The sequence below is a fragment of the Anabrus simplex genome, chromosome 2, assembly GCF_040414725.1.
Source record: "Anabrus simplex isolate iqAnaSimp1 chromosome 2, ASM4041472v1, whole genome shotgun sequence".
In the NCBI taxonomy this organism is placed as follows: domain Eukaryota; kingdom Metazoa; phylum Arthropoda; class Insecta; order Orthoptera; family Tettigoniidae; genus Anabrus; species Anabrus simplex.
In genome coordinates, this window is record NC_090266.1 from 658,875,936 (window position 1) to 658,896,588 (window position 20,653).

Here is a 20,653-nt window from a genome sequence, read left to right on the forward strand (position 1 = left end):
CCCGGTCAAGTATTATCAGATTTTCTTGTTAGAGAAGCGCCAGATTTTGTAGTGCCACAGTATGTTCCTTACCAAGACCCACTAGACACACGTTTTTCCGTATTGCTACAACCCTGCGACTATCAGGAATTAGAAGCAGTACTCCGCTCATGCTCAAATTCTTCCCCAGGTCCAGATAATGTTTCCTATCAAATGCTCCAATTACTACCTATTCGCGCAAAGAAGGTATTACTAAATAGGTATAATGATATTTTTCGCGATCACAGTACACCTGTTAGTTGGAATGAATTTTTCCTAATCCCCATTCTTAAAAACAAGCAGTTACCCACAGAGGTAAGTAATTATCGCGGTATAGTCCTCGGTTCGTGCATCCGTAAAGTGTTTCTAAAGATCTTACTTCGAAGAATCCTATGGGTATTAGAATACTATAACTTGACGCCTCGATATCAATATGCCTTTTTTAAGGGACGCAGTACATCTGATGCATTTAATAGTTTTGTTATCGATTTACTTTTAGCTCGTCATAGAAAACATAGTACCATAGCGGTTTTTCTTGATATTCAACGGGCTTATGATTCCGTACCTTTGCACATCTTATGGGAAAAACTTGCAACTCTTAAGATTCCTGAGGGATTTATTAGCATTCTCCGACAACTTCTGACTTATCGAACACTACGATTTAAATCGACGCCTTGTACACTCCAGCCCCGGCAGGTAAGTAATGGGTTGCCTCAGGGCGATATTCTGAGTGGTATTCTTTTCGCTCTTTTTATGAAAGATTTTGAAACGGTCATTTTACGTCATGCTCGCATACAGGCGTATGCTGATGATTTTTTGATTTATTGTACACACGAAGATTTACAGCTCTGTAGACAACATATTAGTCTTGCGCTTTATGAAGCTAGAACATGGTTAGAGGCCCATGGGTTAAATCTTTCCATAGCGAAATGTCGAGCAATGATATTTACACATCGCAGAACCTATGACCGATCGCCACTTGCCTTTGATCAGTATGAAATACCAGTGGTTAGCCACCATAAATATCTTGGGTTATTTATCGATCAAAAACTTACATGGAAACATCATTTTTTATATTTGCGTTCGAAGAGTGAACGGTATATTCAGGTTATACAGGCCGTAACCCGTAGGCAATGGGGGGCAGATCCCGTTGTGGTGCTATCTCTGTACAAAACCACTATTCGGACGATATTGGATTACGGATCACATATTTTCGACGTAGCATCTTCTACTAACTTACATATTCTTAACACTTGTCAATATCAAGCAATACGATCCTGTATTGGAGCTTTAAAATCCACACCTACCAATGCCCTCCTCGTTGAAGCCTGCGAAGCTCCCTTACAAGTACGTAGAAAAATACTTGCAACGAAATATTTACTTAAAAAGTTTTCATTCACAAGTCATCCTCTAATTCCGAAGTTACAGTTACTCTCGGAGTATTATTCAGTTAGGCGCCAGGGTTTAAGCAGATTGCCTGCATTGTTTCATGCATTTAATACATTAAAGTCGAAGCAGTGTACCTTAATACACAGTGCTACTTTACTACCCTATACTTTACCCTATCCGGTTTCTCATTTTAAGCCTCAAATCATTTGGCCTATGCGTAATGGCTCTACTACATTTCCTTGTCTGCAGGGGATCGAGATATGTCCAGTTAAACGAGTGAAATTTTCTCATATTCCACGAAGCATAAACATTTTTACAGATGGGGCAAAGAACATTAATGGAGTCGGTTCCGCTTATTATATACCTTCTCTAAATTTTAGTGAACAATATGGTTTGCCTAGTGTCTGTTCGATTTTTACGGCGGAGCTATTTGCCATACAGCAAGCCTTACTTTTTGTTCAGCGAAAGGGATATACGCGAGCTACAATCTATACGGATTCGCTGAGTGCATTACAATCTTTGGTTTCTGATGAGTTATCCTATAATTGGTATATTTACAATGTCAAGAGTATCCTTTATATGCTTGACAATGTCGGTATTTCCATAACTTTAGTATGGGTACCAGGTCACGTGGGTATCGCCGGTAATGAAAAAGCAGACTGTTTTGCAAAACAAGCTTCTCGTCTTCCTGTTCCGAATACTAACAATATGGTTCCAGCTTCTGATTATGTAGTTTTTTTTCGACAGGAGGGACGTTCAGACTGGCAGAATTTCTTCCGACAAACTGCACAAGTCAAAGGTAAATTTTATTATCATTTACAACCAAGCCTTTTAGTTAAACCTTGGTTTATACGAGGATCTTATACTAGACGACATATTATTAACATCATTCGGTTACGGTTTAATCATGCCCTCACACCACAATATCGATCACGGTTCCATTTAACGCAAGATACCAACTGTTTGTGTGGTACAGATATCCGTAATGGCGATTCTAATCACATCCTCTTTGAATGTTCTTTGTATGCTAACCAACGTAAAAAACTTATGGCTAACCTCCAGCGACTTAAGCAGGTTTTTCCTACCAGTGTTTCTTGTTTGCTCTGTAATCCTACAGAAGAGATTATTAGAGTGCTAAATTTGTTTCTAGATGAAGCCAAGATCGTGTTATAATTTGGTCTATAATATCCAGTGAGAATTACTCATGCTTTCTCAGGTTCCATTTGAGTGATTCCTCATATCATTAGTGTATTACTTGTGAGTGCTATTTTGGATTCTTCGTGTGGGTGACGCTTTAAACGCAGTGTGATTGCAAGATTGGAAGTTTCCCGTATGACAACAGTCTATACTAGCAAAATGGGGTAGTTATGTGATATAGTGAAGTTTCGTGTTTTGTGTTTTTCTACTTGCAAGTTCAGGCATCAATTATTGAATTGAAGTGTTTTCATTTAGACTAGTGTGTTTACATGCGTAAGCGAGTATTGACTGGGTGAAATGTCGTAGACACAGCCCAATAAGCATCAGCAAGCAAGCAAGCAAGCAAGCATGCGTGGCTGGGTATACCGCTCCCAAGCGAAGCCCATTAAATTATACGAACAAGACAAGACAAGACACCAAGCAGATCGCTGCGGAGCGCTGTATCAGCTAGCAGTCATGTTAGCCCTGTTTAGTCTCTCTCTGGCTCAAGGACCATCTCTGGCTGGTTGTCATTCCACTTCTATTTTATTTATTCTTTGATATGCTCATCTGTCAATTCAAAACACACCAACACAAACCTTCTATCTGGTTGTAGCGCTAAAAGCGAAGTCCGATAAATTACCAGGAAGAGGAGGTTGTAGTTTTGTTTGGAAATTGTATTATACAATTTGGTAATCAGGCGTAACCTTCGGTTCTACTAGTATGCTCATAGCTTTATTCCCTACTGAGTATTTCTAACTTCGATTGTCTTGACTCTCCTGAAGTAAACAAAACGATTTCACCTTTAATTTATTTCGGCAGGTGCGTGTTGATTTCCTCTTTATGCGAGATGGCGAGATGAGGTTACTGTATTGCAGATTTTCAGGTGTGAACTTTAACTTAAATTGTCATTTTTAGTTTGATCTTTGTCCATTATTCTTAATGAGCCAAATAAATACACACGTAGTTGAACTAATTTGTTTGGGTCGTTTCTCTTTGTACCATGTATTGTTACTTGTTAATATAAGGCCGAATGGTAGGATTTGGTGGAATTTTGGCAGTAGACCTGCTGCTTACTCGATCACTTTGCCATTCTATGCATATATCCGCTATCGAAATGCACGAATTTATTCTTTTGGTGCCAAAGCTTGTAAAAAGATGTGTGTTAACAGTACGGAATTTTCTAAACAGTTCTGAGAATGTAACACCTGTTTATAATATTTTGTTCTTTAAGTTTGGTACCTATTCTCTAAGCAGCTGGTATTCTTCAAAATATTGACATTTCAGCAGATAATTGATTCAGGTGGTGTGGCTCACAAACGGAAAAGTGTCGATTTCCATATTAGTTTATAATTTACTTCAATTTTAAAAAAAAGTGAGTAGGAAGAAACAAAGAGAATTCACAAGTATTATACTTTTTTCAGAGTTATTAAAGAATGAAGTCTAAACCTTTCTATAGCTCTGAAGCTCTTTACGTGCTCGAAGTCAGTATATGAAAGATGATTTCCTTATATGTGTTAAAACATTTTTCTCAAGCTGCAGTTGTAGATCCTCAAGTTTTTGCGTGTTGTTCAAGGGATAGCTGTAGCAACTTTCATTACCATAGTGTTCATTCATCTACACTGCAGAATACTACATGTCTTTGTTGGGTGAATGATTTTAGGGTTTAACTACTTTGTCCCAAACAATTCAACTTAGGTCTACTAGTAATTCTGCCTCAGTAGGGGCCTATTTGTTTTTATAGGCCTACTACACAAATGGAAAATTTACGTGTTAATATGACTGTTGATTGAAAACCGAACAGTAGTAGTTGATGTTTCCAAACAAAATTGCAGACACAAAAGGAATCGGATGCAATCTCATTTAAACTATTATTTTAAAAGATGGCAGCAGCACAGCAAGGCATGAATTGTACACTCTCTCTCTCTTTCTCGCTTTGTTTCATTCTCGTAGGGAAAACTCGTGCAAGTCTGGCTCTTCTCTAATATAATTTTGTTTACCTTCACCCAACCATTCTTTCAAGATGATTTACAAATAGTGAGTTGATATATTGTAAAGAATATCTAATTTAGGACAGTGATGGTCAGCTGAAACCAAATAGGGAAAGATTCTTAGGACAAATTGTGGGAATGTTTATAAAACAATATTCTCCTGTTTAGGTGTTTCTTTGTGGTATGTGTTGGTCAGTGCACAATGATTTTCTGGTATGAGAGTGAAAGCACGTATAGGTCTACCCAATTATTTTTTGGGTGGGCCGGACGACTTCTGTGCTAATATGGGTTTAGCAGTTATGAATACATTCTTCAAGCATAAGGCTGTTCACCGCTGCACATGGGAGGCTAGGGGTACCAGATCCATAATAGACTATATCTTAACCTACTTCAAATTCAAGAAGCCTGTACAGGTTTTTCAGGGATTTTGATGATACCAACCACTATCTGATCTGTAGGAACTAAGTCTCTCCAGGCCTTGGATAGAGAAAGTGAAATCTGTCTGCAAACGAATAAGGGTAGAAAATATCCAGGACGAGCAAATTAGACAGAAAGAGAGTGAAACAAATACAGTAGTTGTTGAATCGAAAAAGAATTCATGTGAGGATTTTGGTTGTAACCTGGAAAGGCTAGGTCAAGCAGCAGGGAAACCTTTCTGGACAGTAATAAAGAATCTTAGGAAGGGAGGGAAAAAAGAAATGAACAGTGTTTCGGGTAATTCAGGTGAACTCATAATGGATCCCAGGGAATCACTGGACAGGTGGAGGAGGGAATATTTTGAACAACGTAAAAGGAAATCTTCCGGGTGGTGTTGCGAACAACCAAGCTCATGGTGAGGAGGAATATGTTGTTGGTGAAATAACGCTTGAGGAAATGGAAAGGATGGTATATAAACTCCGTCATAAAGCAGCAGGAATAGATGAAATTAGACCTGAAATAGTGAAGTATAATGGGAAGGCAGGGATGAAATGGCTTCATAGACTGGTAAGATTAACATGGTGTGTTGGTAAGGTACCTTCACATTGGACAAAAGCAGTAATTGCACCTATCTATAAGCAAGGGAACAGGAAGGATTGCAACAACTGTCGAGGTATCTCGTTGATTAGTATACCAGGCAAAGTATTCACGGACATCTTGGAAGTGAAGGTAGGGTGTGATCAGTAGTTGAGAGGTGTCAGGATCAGATTTTCAGAATGCACCAGGTAATTGAAAAATGCTGCGAGAGGAATAGGCAGTTGTGTTTGTTTTGTAGATCTAGAGAAAGCATGTGACAGGGTACCGAGGGAAAAGATGTTTGCCACGCTGGGGGACTATGGAATTAAAGGTAGATTATTAAAATCAATCAAAGGCATTTATGTTGACAATTGGGCTTCAGTGAGAATTGATGGTAGAACGAGAATGAGTTCGTGGTTCAGGGTACTTACAGGTGTTAGACAAGGCTGTAAACTTTCACCTTTGTTGTTCGTAGTTTACATGGATCAACTGCTGAAAGGTATAAAATGGCAGGGAGGGATTCAGTTAGGTGGAAACGTAGTAAGCAGTGTGGCCTATGCTGACAACTTGGTCTTAATGGCAGATTGTGCCAAAAGCCTGCAGTCTAATATCTTGGAACTTGAAAATAGGTGCAATGAGTATGGTATGAAAATTAGCTTTTCGAAGACTAAATTGATGTCAGTACGTAAGAAATTCAACAGATTTGAATGTCAGATTGGCGATACAAAGCTAGAACATTTCGATAATTTCAATTATTTAGGTTGTGTGTTCTCCCAGGATGGTAGTGTAGTGAGTGAGATTGAATCAAGGTGTAGTAAAGCTAATGCATTGAGCTCGTAGTTGCGATCAACAGTATTCTGTAAGAAGGAAGTCAGCTCCTGGACGAAACTATCTTTACATTGGTCTGTTTTCAGACCAACTTTGCTTTTCGGGAGCGAAACCTGGGTGGACTCAAGATATCTTATTCATAAGTTAGAAGTAATAGACATAAAAGTAGCAAGAATGATTGCTGGTACAAACAGGTGGGAACAATGGCAGGAGGGTACTTGGAATGAGGAGATAAAGGCTAATTTAGGAATGAACTTGATGGGTGAAGCTGTACGCATAAACCGGCTTCGGTGGTGAGATCATGTGAGGCGAATTGAGGAGAATAGATTACCTAGGAGAATATTGGACTGTGTTATGGAGGGTAAGAGAAGTAAAGGTAGACCAAGACGATGATGGGTAGACTCAGTTTGTTGTGAATTAAAGATAAGAGTTAACTAAATGAGGCCACAGCACTATTTGCAAATAGAGGATTGTGGCGACATTTAATAAATTCACAGAGGCTTGCAGATTGAATGCTGAAAGGCATAGTGGTCTATAATGATGATGTATGTATGCATACTAATGTAGATCTTACATTTCATCAAAGCAGCTGTTGAAAATGATGTCTCTTGTTCTCAACACAAATGTTGCAACTGCACAAAAAAATTCCAAAGCACTCGTATAGTTTCCCCTTAGATCTCACGTGTCAATCGTCTGATTTCATTCTCTAGGGCTTCAAGATTATGTGGATTGTTTTTGTACACTTTGTTTTAAAATTCCCCCGCAAGTAAAATTCACAGACAGGTAAATCAGGGGAATGAGGCAAGCTAAGTCCACAACCAATTATTCACTTGTCATACACCTGTTCTAATGCATACATTGACCGATGACCTGTTTGGGCAGTGGCGTTAACCTGCTGGGAACAGGCGTATTGCTTTTCTTCCTTGGTCACCATTTCAAAAAGTCTGCAGTATGTTTTGCATATACAATTCCAAGTTAATGGTATCATAAAAGAAAATACGGCAAAATATTCTGGATGCAGTAATCCACAACATACACTGACTTTCTGATAGTGAATAGGAATTTCATCTACTGCATAAGGATTGTCAGTTTTCCAATTCCTTGCACTCTGAAAATTCACATACCCACTTAAATTGAAATAAGCTTATCTGTCATAATTAAAGGAGAAGGATCAACAAAACCATGTATATCATATCATTTATTCTATAGGAGAAATGTCTTGCCTAGAAATATGCGTTGTCCAATACTATTCATCTCCATGCTGATAGCTAACCCAAATAACAGTAAACAAAAACTGTAAGAATTCAACACTAATATGCTAATAATGTGTACTCAGCAAGAACTCCACTCGTAAACTGAACATTCATTGTGTACACCCCGCAAACCATGTTCGGTGTGCTGCCCAATGAACGCTCTTGTCTCCACCACTTGAGAACAAAACAAGCATTTCCCCAGTCTACCTGCACGGCAGCACCGGCTTATGCGACTAACTTTTCACTGCCTCTCCCTGTACAACAAGACCGAGTTGGGGGATTGAATCCACAAACCTGGGCTCAGAAAGTCAGTGATCTACTATCTGACTCACTCAGCCTGGCAACCTCTTATTAAACTTTGAATACTTGGGTTAATGTATTGGTGACATATTGGATATTGAGGTTCAGCAAAGTAGAGGCTTAGCATATACTAGGTACCTGTATTTATAAAAGTAAAAGTTTGAATCCCACCTAATCATACATTAATTTGAGGTAATTTGCATTAACTCATTCAAAAGTTATTTGGACTAGTTTCGATCAATGTAATGATCATTTTCAGCAAGTCAAAGAAGACAAAAAACACAACAAAGTATGGAACATAGCTATCTAAAAGCATAATGGTGAAATGTCCACTTAAAAAAATCAAATGGGACTGTGAAAGTCCTATACGAGAAGAGAATGTACAAAAAATGGGTTAGTGATTCTAAAAGTTTGGTATATAGGCCATAATATATATTGGCTTAAAATCTTGATGTCTAATTAAAATGAAGTGACAACTACACATTAACTGAACATCAAGACTGTTGTTTTCTGATTGAACATATAAAATGTGCCTAGGCACATAAGTTAAGGTTTGTGTGTCTGGTTGACACTAGTTGATTGTGTATTACTGTAGTCTTCTATTTTTATCCAAGGTTGTAATGACGTTCAAATTAATGCTGAACAAGGAAATTTAAGGCTTAAAGGGATATCCTAGTTGTTGAGTATAAACCTAAAACCATATTGATCCACCCGTTGAATGATGTATGTGATAGGATATGTAAAAAGAGACAAAATGATCGTGGCTTAGGAAAGTTGATAGATAGACAGATGGATTCATAAAAAGAAAGAGCTAGTGTAGCTGGCTTACCCCTTGATGTTCCAGTGGGTGTGCAGTAGTTAACAGCTGGTAGTGTTATGAGAGCTTGATGGAGGTTTTGGCTCAAGGCTGCGGGAGGAAGGGGGAGCGGGTGGGAGAATCAGGGGGAAAGAGGGGTGGAGAAATTTGTATAAGCGATTACTAATGTGATTCTTGTTGAATTCTTGAATGTGGAGGACGCACATGTAGAATACACCCGCAGTATCCCCTGCCTGTTGTAAGAGTTGACTACAAGGGGCAACCAAGGGATGATTGAATTAGAACCATGAAACTACTCTTGATTCGTACCATCATGCAGGGAACACCATGGGTTGCATGTACTTGCGAGTAGTATCACTAAATTGGTACGAAATAGGTTTGTGATTAGTTGCAGTAAAAAGCCTGGCCTGGTGGATTCCAGTACCCGTGCGTTGTACCCATGTGGGCGTAGCCTGTGAGTTGTACCGCTATATGAGCGGCACCGTGGGTCAGCGTTGCCTGTGATTAGTACCCACTATGTGAGGAACACCACGGGAATACCGGCGCCCGTGACTAATACACCTATGTGAGGAACCTTACCGGTTTGTGTTGGCTATGAGTGGCGCCATTGTGTGAGAAACACCATAGGTCTGCGTTCCCTGTACGAATTGCAATACTTGTGAGTAGTACCATCTTGTGTGGACCACTGTGAGTCTTCGCTACTTTTGATCAGTACACCAAAATGACAAATACCATGGTTCTACTTTACTCGCGACATGTACCATTCTGTGGGGCCTTAGACGTGAATTTAGCACCCCTTCAGACATCAAGCATCATTGTGCTTTATAAATGGTCCCTTGGTCAGTAATACTCTAATTAAATACCTTATTTTTGAGTTTGATCCACTGTTTTTGTTTGTTTGCTCTTTTTTTTGGGTTCATGTCCATACATTCATTCTTCATGACATTTATTATTTTATTTTGGTCAGTGGATGAATTTGAATTTTTTGTTATTTCATTTCGTACCATTAGGGGCCGATGACCTCGATGTTAGGCCCCTTTAAACAACAAGCATCATCATCATCAAAATCTTTGACCTGTTGACCCATAGCAGAAAAATTATGTTATATTGCATTGATGTGTTCAAGATAGTGTACGTTACAATTCCTCCTGGTGTGACTTACATACACTGAATCTCAAAAGTATTCGACCACCCTATTATATTTTTTAATTTGAAGTACACTTCCAACATTTAAAGCCCAAAAGAAGCAATTGCCAGGCCATTTAGTAATGTGAATGTTTATGTACAATGTAGCACACATGAGTCACTGTAAATATAATTAACTATATGCAATTATAATGTTAGTTATAAGGCACCACAATATGTGGCCATGTGAATATTCGGGCACTTATCCCGAAGGCAGAAACAGTTGGGAGTGGGGGGTGGTAGTAGTAGGCAGAACAAGCTCATTATATGCTTCGTTCCTGTTCTGTAAACATGAACGTTTTACAGTATGATGGGCTGGAAAGGAAAAAATACAGTGTTTTCTCGTGTAATTAACACACTTTTTTTTTACTATAAATGCAGGCAAAAATTTTGGATGCATAAATTATTCAAGGAATTCAGATATTTAAACATTATTTACAATTCATTTAAGTTACATTTAAAAGATACATCAAATATCATATAAACACAATTGGTTCAACTCGTTTGTGGTTATCGTCATTTGGCATAAATTTCCGGCGTGAGATTTTTCTGAAAAGTCAAATAGGGTACATCAGGTAAGTTACACACGTGGGTTTGAAGTACTGACACTGGAAAGTATTTTTCCTGGTACGAGCTGACAATACGACCTGAAGTAAAATAAACATGAACTATCCAGTAATCGGGAGATAGTGGGTTCGAGCCCCACTGTCGGCAGCCCTGATTATGATTTTCCGTGGCTTCCCATTTTCACACCAGGCAAATGCCGGGGCTGTACCTTAAGGCCACGGCCGCTTCCTTCCACTTCCTAGGCCTTTCCTATCCCATCGTCGCCATAAGACCTATCTGTGTCGGTGCGACTTAAAGCAAATAGCAAAAAAAAATAAACATGAACTAATAAAAGTACAATTCACGTAATGCCATACAATGACATACCGGCAAAAAAAGAAGACTGTCCAACACAAGGAGGGCTAGGCATCGAAGGAGGGATCCTGCTAGATTTCCCCAAACTGTTCGTATCCAATATTGTACGAGTGACATGTCCATACACCCTTTTTCTTGGATACGAACGTGGATCGGATACGAACGTGGATCTCTCACAGAAATTTTTCTCTAGGGATTGATTTTTGTTTTAGAATAACGTAAGGTGCAAGCTCTCTGCCATTAGCTGTTACAGCAAGCATTACAGTACATCGTTTTTCGCTTCCGGTAGCGTGTATGATGACACTCGATATCCCTTTCTTATCGATTATTTGACTTTGTGGCACATGAAAACTGATTGGCGTCAGACCAAGAACAACTACAATATGTGTTGGAATCGTTCTGGAGGGATTTGGTGTCACGCATCTTGCACTGCTACCCACAATTGGTCTTGTGTAGTTGGTATGGGGTTCACGGAGCATACACCAGGATTGACAGCATCCCATAAACGCTTGATTGGATTAAGATTGGGGGATCTGGAGGGCCAATCCAGAGTCATCACTTCACTGGAGTGCTCCTCCAACTACCTGCATGCCACCACAGAGCGGTGAAATGAAATGGCATATGGCTTTTAGTGCCGGAGAACAGTGACATGGCGCATTGACCTGTTGAAACGTGGCACCTCTACGAGGGTACTCTAGGACCAGAAAGGGATGCAGATGGTCTGAAAGAACGTCCACATAATTTGCACCTGTCAGCGCTCCCTGTAGCCGGACAATGGGGCCTAATTGCGATCGTGAGGATGCCACCCAGACCAGAACTGAGCCACCTCCCACCTGGACGCAACCTTGTTGACATGCATCATCCACAGCTTAATGGGGCATACGCCACACTCACACGCCCATCAGCTCGATACAACTGAAACCGGGATTCATCAGACCATACCAAACGCTGCCACTGTTCCATGGTCCATTGCCACTAAGCTCTGTGACAAGGTGTCAGCAAAGGGACACAAGTTGGTCGTCTGTTGGTGAAGCCTAGGCGGTGCAGTTGCCTATTTAAAGTCCTGGTAGAAATGGGTTCCCGACTCCCAACATTCGGCTGGGTGGTGATCTGTCTCACAGTAGCCCGTCGAGCACCCAGTATGATTCTGCAGAGGCGATGTGGTGTCCGTTCATTAAACAACTGTGGTCTTCCCATGCTGCGCTTTATGCGGGTGGTAACACACTCTCTGCGATATTGAAGATTCATTCTCGACACTGTTTACCTCAGAATCCCAAATTAGCATGTAATCTCCACAATGCTATGATCCGTGCACCAATGATCGTTCCACATTCAAAGTCGGTTAACTCGTGATGTGTTGCGGATCTTCATGACAATGATGTCTATGACAGACCACTCAGCTAGCTGCAACGCTCAGGAGTCATACACTGCACATTTTCTAATGGGACAACCTTTCTCTTAACTTTGGGCCACTCATTGTATTTAATTCTGTATTAAGATTGGACTGAGACATGGGAATGTTGAAGACTCTATTAATCATACTGTGGTATGGTGCTTTCTTATGAGAACTGGGGTTTGTGGAGACTGCCCCTACGGTGGTGGAATCTGCATAGGTTTTCTAAATATTTTGAAAGTGAGATAGTCATCATTTCTAGATATTTAGGTCTAAGAAAGTGACAGAATGATTATCTTCATTCCCTAATGTGAACTTGATGTAGGGGTCCAAATCATTTAGCAACTTCAGTATCATTTCACCATTAGTTGAGTGTTCATCCAGCATCACAAGGACATCATCTAGAGCAGAGCCTCTGAGGGTGCATGCGCCAGTGCACTGCATGGTGCAAGGTGCAGGAGACGACTTCACTAGGTTGACCAGAGTGCAAACCCCCACTCGACTTCCCCTACACCTGTCTCACCCGTTCGGCCTGTCTTCGCCTTCTCCACATTCCCCGCTGATTTTCCCTTCACTGTGAAATGTTTATGTGAGGCGAGCGGTGACACTGTTGTATGGGACAATGTCACTGGTCTTAAAACACACTTCTTTCAATTTGGTTTGAGCAGACAATTTATCTTCTCTAGCTCGTCTTTGCCTTTATTTTTGCAATGATAACCAGTTATGCCTGGAACAAGGGACTGGCTCACAGCAATTCTGAGAGCCTTCTTTAAATTATAATCAGAAATAGGCCCACTCGCACGCAATCTAGTTTTCGTACAAGTCAAAACAGGAAAAAATACCTCTCACACATGCATGTGGAACCAAACATAGAAATAATCCTTAGCTGCTTCTCGATGCAGCTTAGGAAAATCTTCCTTCGACAAATTCTCGTAGAATTTGCACAAAGACTTTGTATTGGAAAATAGATCTTTTTGATTAACTTATCACATAATTATTGTCCCACGGAATAAGCATTTGGCTTTATCGTCACGACTGACAAAAAAATACGAAAGTTCCCAGCTCAATTAAAATGGACTTTCGGAAGTCTGTGCTTTTTTCGAAACAGGTTGCTCGATTATTATGTTGTCTTGCGCTTATCTTTTTCACTGATAAACAAGCCGCCTATCACCAAATACTTCATCGCTCTCAGCACCCTACACCATTCAAGTCAAGCCGAGTCGAACCGATGCACAGTGCACGGAGTCTCTGCGCCTCTATTTGCACGCGTGAGATTTTGGGCGTTTGAGAGGCCCTGATCTAGAGAATCTAGATGTTCAGTGGACTATTTTAAGTTAAAGTGTCGTCACTTTATTTTAATCAGACATCAAGCTTTTAAGCTAACATGTAATATTATATACTTTATTTGTAACTTTTAGAATCATTAACCCATTGTTTGTACATATTCTCTTGCTCATTGTATTCTTCTCTTGTAGGACTTCCATAGTCCCAGTTGACTTCTTTAAATGGACATTTCACCATTATGTTTTCAGATAGCTATGTTCCATACTTGGTTGTGTTTTTTATCTTCTTTGATTTGCTGAAGAATATCTGTATTCATTACATTGATTGAAACTAGTCCAAAAAACTTCAGAATGAGTTAATGCTAATTACTTCAAATTAATGTATTGATTAGTACTAGTTGCTTTACATCGCACCGACACAGACAGGTCTTATGGTGTCGATGGGATAGGAAAGAGCTAGGAGTGGGAAGAAAGCAGCCATGGCCTTAATTAAGGTACAGACCCAGCATTTGCCTGGTGTGAAAATGGGAAACCACGGAAAACCATTTTCAGGGATGCCAACAGTTGGGTTCGAACCCACTATCTCCCGACTGCAAGCTTACAGCTGTACACCCCTAACCGCTTTGCCAACTCGCTCGGTAGGTGGGATTAAAACCTTTTCCGTTATTAATAAAGTCTAACCGATCAATATAGGCCTCAGTATGAAAATTATTACCTATACTAAGTACAACTAGAAATAATTTGCCATGTTTCAATCCATTATCATTGATTTGCATTTAGGGCTTTTGTCCAGGTGGCAAATTTCCTATCAGTTGTTTACCTAGTCATTTCTTGAATGATTTCAAAGAACTTCGAAGCTTATCAAACACTAGAAAGATACCCGTGCTTTGCTGTGGTATTATAATGAAATTTATAATTGAATGCTTAACGTTTTTATATGTAATCAGCCGAAATTCGCGATCTAAGTCATTTTCTGAGAGAATCCACCAAAATTCGTGATCTGACTCGTTTGCTGAAAGATTACGGCAAAGTTCCTCCCATTTTTCAATCTTTCATTCCAGCAAACAATTTCGTACTTCCTGGGCTAGGTCCAGGTATTCCACCTGTTCAGTTGGGTCCCTAAATCTTTGCCATCTTTTCCTATAACCATTTTTAATATGGATCAAATCCTTGAGGAGATCTGGCGTGGTGTCATCTTGGGCGCCTTGGCTGTACTGAACTCGCGGCCGGACTGCAGTCGTAGTCATTACCTGGCCAGGACCTGTTTCCAGGACTGTCCGCACATTTTAACGACGGTCCAGAACATTATTGTTATTATTATTAGGGTGGGTGATATTAGTTTAATTTCGTGCATTATTGACCTTATTATAGAGGTGAACAATTGCACGGTCAATGTAATTCCTATCGTTTATTTCAAATGTGTTAAATTTTTTATTTATATGCCGGGAGAATCTACTGTAATCTAACTTCATGTTCTCCAAAGGAAAAGATGGTTCTTGAAAACAAACCTGGAAAGATTAAAAATGATCAGTTTACGATCAGAATAAGTACATTATGAACAGTAAAATCAATTGGTCTCAACTCCTATTTCACCCCACCGCCGTTAAGTTGATTTTCCCCACCCCCCAAAAGAAAAGAAAAGAAGGCGCGTTTCCTTATCTTTAAAGGAGATTCCAAATACCAATGTTCACGTCTGTTACCTTCAGTTCTGAGATAAAAGTATCCCCATAAAAAGAATTCACTTTTTTTTTCACTTCCTTTCACACTCCCCCCTTAAGTGAATTTACAGTTAAAAATACTTGTTTCTTTAATAGTAAAGGATCTTCTAAATACCAATTATCACGACTCTAACATCTTCAGTTTTTGAGATGTGTCCTCATAAAAGGAATTCAAATATTTTCACCCCCGCCTCTTAAGATGATTTCCCCCAAAACTGTTTTTTCTTTGTTTTTAAAGGAGATCCAAGTACCAATTTTCACATCTGTAACAAGTTTAGTGTTTATTACATGTAAGTATCCTCATACATGTAAGCATCCTCATACAATTAATTCAATTAATTTTTAATGCTTTCACACCCCCCCCCCCCCCCCCCCGCCCACTTCAATGGATTTTCCGAGAATACATGTTTCTTTAAGTTTAAAGCAGATTCCAAATACCAATTTTCACATCTGCAAAATCTTTCGTTTTTGAGATAATAGTATCCTCATACAAATAATTCAACTATTTTCAATATCCCTCCGCGCTTTAGGTGGATTCCCGAAAACAAAAAATACGTATTCCTTTTTTAAAGGAGATTCCAAATACTACATTTCACGTCTGTAACATCTTCAGCTTTTGAGATATCAGTATCCTAATTAAAAGAATTCAACCCCATTTTCAATCACTTTTACTGCTCCACCCAAGTGGTTTTTTAGAAAAAAATACATGTCACTTTATTTTTAATAGAGATAAAAAAATACTAATTTTCACTTTGGTAACATGTTAAGTTTTCTATATATAGGCCTACTATAGAAATGCTCATTTTAAATTTTCACCCCCTTTTTAGTTCTCCTTGAGTGGAGTTTCCAAAAACAAATCACTGATGTTTCTTTACTTTTACAGGAGATTCCAAATACCAATTTTTATGTCTGAAACATTTTATGTTTCTCAGATATACTGTAGATATAGTCTTTTTAAAAATTCACCCCAATTTGTCACTCCTGTTTAACCCCCATTAATTGGATTATCCAAAAAAAACGAAATAATACGTGTTTCTTTATTTTCAAAGGAGATCCTAAATACCAATTTTCAGGTCTGTAATATCTTCTGTTTCTGAGATATAAGTATCCTCATTTAAGACATTCAACCCCTTTTTTACTCTTTTCACCCCTCCTATTGGGATTTTCTGAAAACGAAACAATACGTGTTTCCTTATTTTTAAAGAAGATACTAAATGCCAATTTTTAGATCTGTATACTTTTAATGTTTTGGGATATAGATACACTCATTATAAAATTTCACCCCCTTAGCGACGGAATATCCAAAAATCCTCTCTTAGCGAGCACCCACATGTTAATATGAATGTATCCCCGAAATTTCATTTCTTTATGTCCAGTAGTTTTGGCTCGGCAATGATGAATCAGTCAGTCAGAACAAGTTATTTTATATATATAGATTTCTCTTGATAAATTATTCCAGTCCCTAATCCCTCTTCCTATAAATTAATATGCCCCAATTTGTTCTCTTGAATTCTAACTTTATCTTCATACTAGGATCTTTCTTACCTTTGAAAGCTCCACTCAAAATGTGTCTACTAATCTTGCTCTTTCCACTTGAAGCATGGAACATCCCGCTTAATACCAATATAAATGGTCCGTTATTGGACATTATAATTTTTCCAGCTAACTCATTCCTGGTTGCCACCGTATTGCCCCCGTGTGCTAAGTTGGGCTCATCAGTTGATTCCTAGCACACCCACCAAGACGCATGGCTAGTGCATACCGTGGAGGCCACTGCGTAGGCTACTTGGAGCCACCGGCAGTGCCAATGCACTATGAGAGGCTTTGTCTCAGTACCAAAAATTGATGCCTGCTTGGCCATCAGATGATATAGATGTTGATTCCCATAGGAGACCTGAAATATTTGTCCCGAATGAGCCCAACTTAGCACAAGGGGGCGAAACGCTGGCAACCAGAAATGAGTTCGCTGGAAAATTTATTATTTCCAATAACGGACCATTTATATTGGTATTATGGTTCATGGTGTAGGTTACTGTAGTCACGTCCTAGTTCGTAAACCATGGGCAACGGCTGAGTGGCCTAGTAAGTGGTCCTGAGAGTCGGGATACTAGCTGCTATGGAATGGGAGGGGGCATCTCAGACATATTCTGAGTCATGGCCCTCCTTATGCTCAGGCAGCTAGGACTATACAATTTACTGGTGGCCCATAACCTGTTAGAGGAGAGATCCTCACTTGGATTATGTGCAAGTAGGGTAGCATCCTGCTTCATGAATTTACCAAGCTCAGAACATTTTAAGCAAGCCTCGGATCTATGCGAGTAACAGAGTCCCACTCCCATGTGACAGGTGAGGGACTCCTTGGAAACAGCTTGGCGAACGAAATGGAATTCGATGAGGAGCTATCAATATTAATGGGGCTTATGGAAGAAAGAAAGTAGAACTGGCTGAGTCAGCCAAGAGGATGCATAAGGATGTGCTAGCAGTAAGTGATATTCGGGTAAGGGGAGATAACGAGGAAGAGATAGGAGATTATAAAGTGTACTTAACGGGTGTTAGAAAGGGAAGGGCTAAGTCTGGGGTAGGGCTCTTTATCAGGAATACCATTGCACGCAACTTAGTTTCTGTTAGGCACGTAAACGAGCGAATGATGTGGATAGATTTGTCAGTTGGAGGAATCAGGACTAGAATTGTCTTCGTGTATTCACCATGTGAGGGTGCTGATGAGGATGAAGTTGACAAGTTTTATGAAACATTGAGTGTCATCGTGGTCAGGGTCAACAGCAAGGATAGAATAGTGCTAATGGGCGATTTCAATGCGAGAGTTGGGAATAGAACTGAAGGATACAAAAGGGTGATTGGTAAATGTGGGGATGATATGGAAGCTAATGGGAATGGGAAGCGTTTGCTGGACTTTCGTGCTAGTATGGGTTTAGCAGTTACGAATACATTCTTCAAGCATAAGGCTATTCACTGCTACACATGGGAGGCTAGGGGTACCAGATCCATAATAGACTATATCTTAACCGACTTCAAATTCAGGAAATCTGTTAGGAATGTACGAGTTTTCCGGGGATTTTTTGATGTTACAGACCACTATCTGATCTGTAGCGAACTAAGTATCTCTAGGCCTAGGGTAGAGAAAGTGAAATCTGTCTGCAAACGAATAAGGGTAGAAAATCTGCAGGACGAGGAAATTAGACAGAAGTACATGGATATGATTAGTGAGAAATTTCGAACAGTGGACAGTAAGCAGGTTCAGCATATAGAAAGTGAATGGATGGCATACAGGGATGCTGTAGTAGAAATAGCAAGGGAATGCCTAGGAACTACTGTGTGTAAAAATGGGAAAAGGCGAACATCTTGGTGGAATGATGAAGTGAAAGCAGCTTGTAAACGTAAAAAGAAGGCTTTGTACGTAGATGAAAGAAACAGAGCGAAACAAATAGTTATTGAATCCAAAAACAAGTCGTGGGAAGATTTTGGTAATAACCTGGAAAGGCTAGGTCAAGCAGCAGGGAAACCTTTCTGAACTGTAATAAAGAATCTTAGGAAGGGAGGGAAAAAGGAAATGAACAGTGTTTTGAGTAATTCAGGTGAACTCATAATAGATCCCAGGGAATCACTGGAGAGGTGGAGGGAATATTTTGAACATCTTCTCAATGTAAAAGGAAATCATCCCGGTGGTGTTGCGAACAGCCAAGCTCATGGGGAGGAGGAAAATGATGTTGGTGAAATAACGCTTGAGGAAGTGGAAAGGATGGTAAATAAACTCCATTGCCATAAAGCAGCAGGAATAGATGAGATTAGACCTGAAATGATGAAGTATAGTGGAAAGGCAGGGATGAAATGGCTTCATAGAGTAGTAAGATTAGCATGGTGTGTTGGTAAGGTACCTTCAGATTGGACAAAAGCAGTAATTGCACCTATCTATAGGCAAGGGAACAGGAACGAATGCAACAACTATCGAGGTATCTCATTGATTAGTATACCAGGCAAAGTATTCACTGGCATCTTTGAAGGTAGGGTGCGATCAGTCGTTGAGAGGAAGTTGGATGAAAACCAGTGTGGTTTCAGACCACAGAGAGGCTGTCAGGATCAGATTTTCAGTATGAACCAGATAATTGAAAAATGCTACGAGAGGAATAGGCAGTTGTGTTTATGTTTCATAGATCTAGAGAAAGCATGTGACAGGGTACCGAGGGAAAAGATGTTCGCTATATTGGGGGACTATGGAATTAAAGGTAGATTATTAAAATCAATCAAAGGCATTTATGTTGACAATTGGGCTTCAGTAAGAATTGATGGTAGAATGAGTTCGTGGTTCAGGGTACTTACAGGGATTAGACAAGGCTGTAATCCTTCACCTTTGCTGTTCGTAGTTTACATGGATCATCTGTTGAAAGGTATAAAATGGCAGGAAGAGATTCAGTTGGGTGAAAATGTAGTAAGCAGTCTGGCCTATGCTGCCAACTTGGTCATAATGGCAGATTGTGCCGAAAGCCTGTAGTCTAATATCTTGGAACTTGAAAATAGGTGTTAATGAGTATGGTATGAAAATTAGCCTCTCGAAGACTAAATTGATGTCAGTACATAAGAAATTCAACAGAATTGAATGTTGATTGGTGATACAAAGCTAGAACAGGTAGATAATTTTAAGTATTTAGGTTGTGTGTTCTTCCAGGATGGTAATATAGTAAGATTGAATCAAGGTGTCGTAAAGCTAATGCAGTGAGCTCGCAGTTGCGATCAACAGTATTCTGTAAGAAGGAAGTCAGCTCCCAGACAAAACTATCTTTATATCGGTCTGTTTTCAGACCAACGTTGCTTTACGGGAGCAAAAGCTGGGTGGACTCAGGATATCTTATTCATAAGTTAGAAGTAACAGAGATGAAAGTAGCAGGAATGATTGCTTGTACAAACCGGTGGGAACAATGGCAGGAGGGTACTCGGAATGAGGAGATAAAGGCTAATTTAAGAATGAACTCAATGGATGAAGCTGTACGCATAAACCGGCTTCAGTGGTGGGAACATGTGAGGCAAATGGGGGAGGATAGGTTACCTAGGATAATAATGGACTCTGTTATGGAAGGTAAGAGAAGTAGAGGTAGACCAAGACGACGATGGTTAGACTGAGTTTCTAACGATGTAAAGATAAGAGGTATAGAACTAAATGAAGCCACAACACTAGTTGCAAATCGAGGATTGTGGTGACGTTTAGTAAATTCGCAGAGGCTTGCTGACTGAACGCTGAAAGGCATAACAGTCTATAATGATAATGTATGTATGTATGTATGTTATAAATTTACTCATTCGGGACAAATATTTCAGGTTTTCTATGGGAATCAACATCTATAACATCCCGCTTAGTCAAGCAGCTCATTTCCTTAC

At 39.7% G+C, this 20,653-nt stretch overlaps 1 protein-coding gene across 9 annotated transcripts in view; it reads left to right on the plus strand.

The window, feature by feature from the left end:
• The first annotated feature begins 3,024 nt into the window (after nucleotides 1-3,024).
• por (Protein-serine O-palmitoleoyltransferase por) overlaps nucleotides 3,025-20,653 on the plus strand; it is a 194,088-nt gene continuing 176,459 nt past the window's right edge. Inside the window, exons 1-2 of one of the 9 annotated variants that reach the window (XM_067139309.2) lie at nucleotides 3,162-3,304; nucleotides 3,406-3,469. The gene's annotated coding sequence lies outside the window, so the exon portion shown is untranslated. Of the gene's footprint in view, nucleotides 3,110-3,146; nucleotides 3,470-3,599; nucleotides 3,620-3,837; nucleotides 3,959-20,653 lie in introns of those variants that run through there. The other 8 variants (XM_067139310.2, XM_067139315.2, XM_067139307.2 and 5 more) reach the window with 8 other exon arrangements.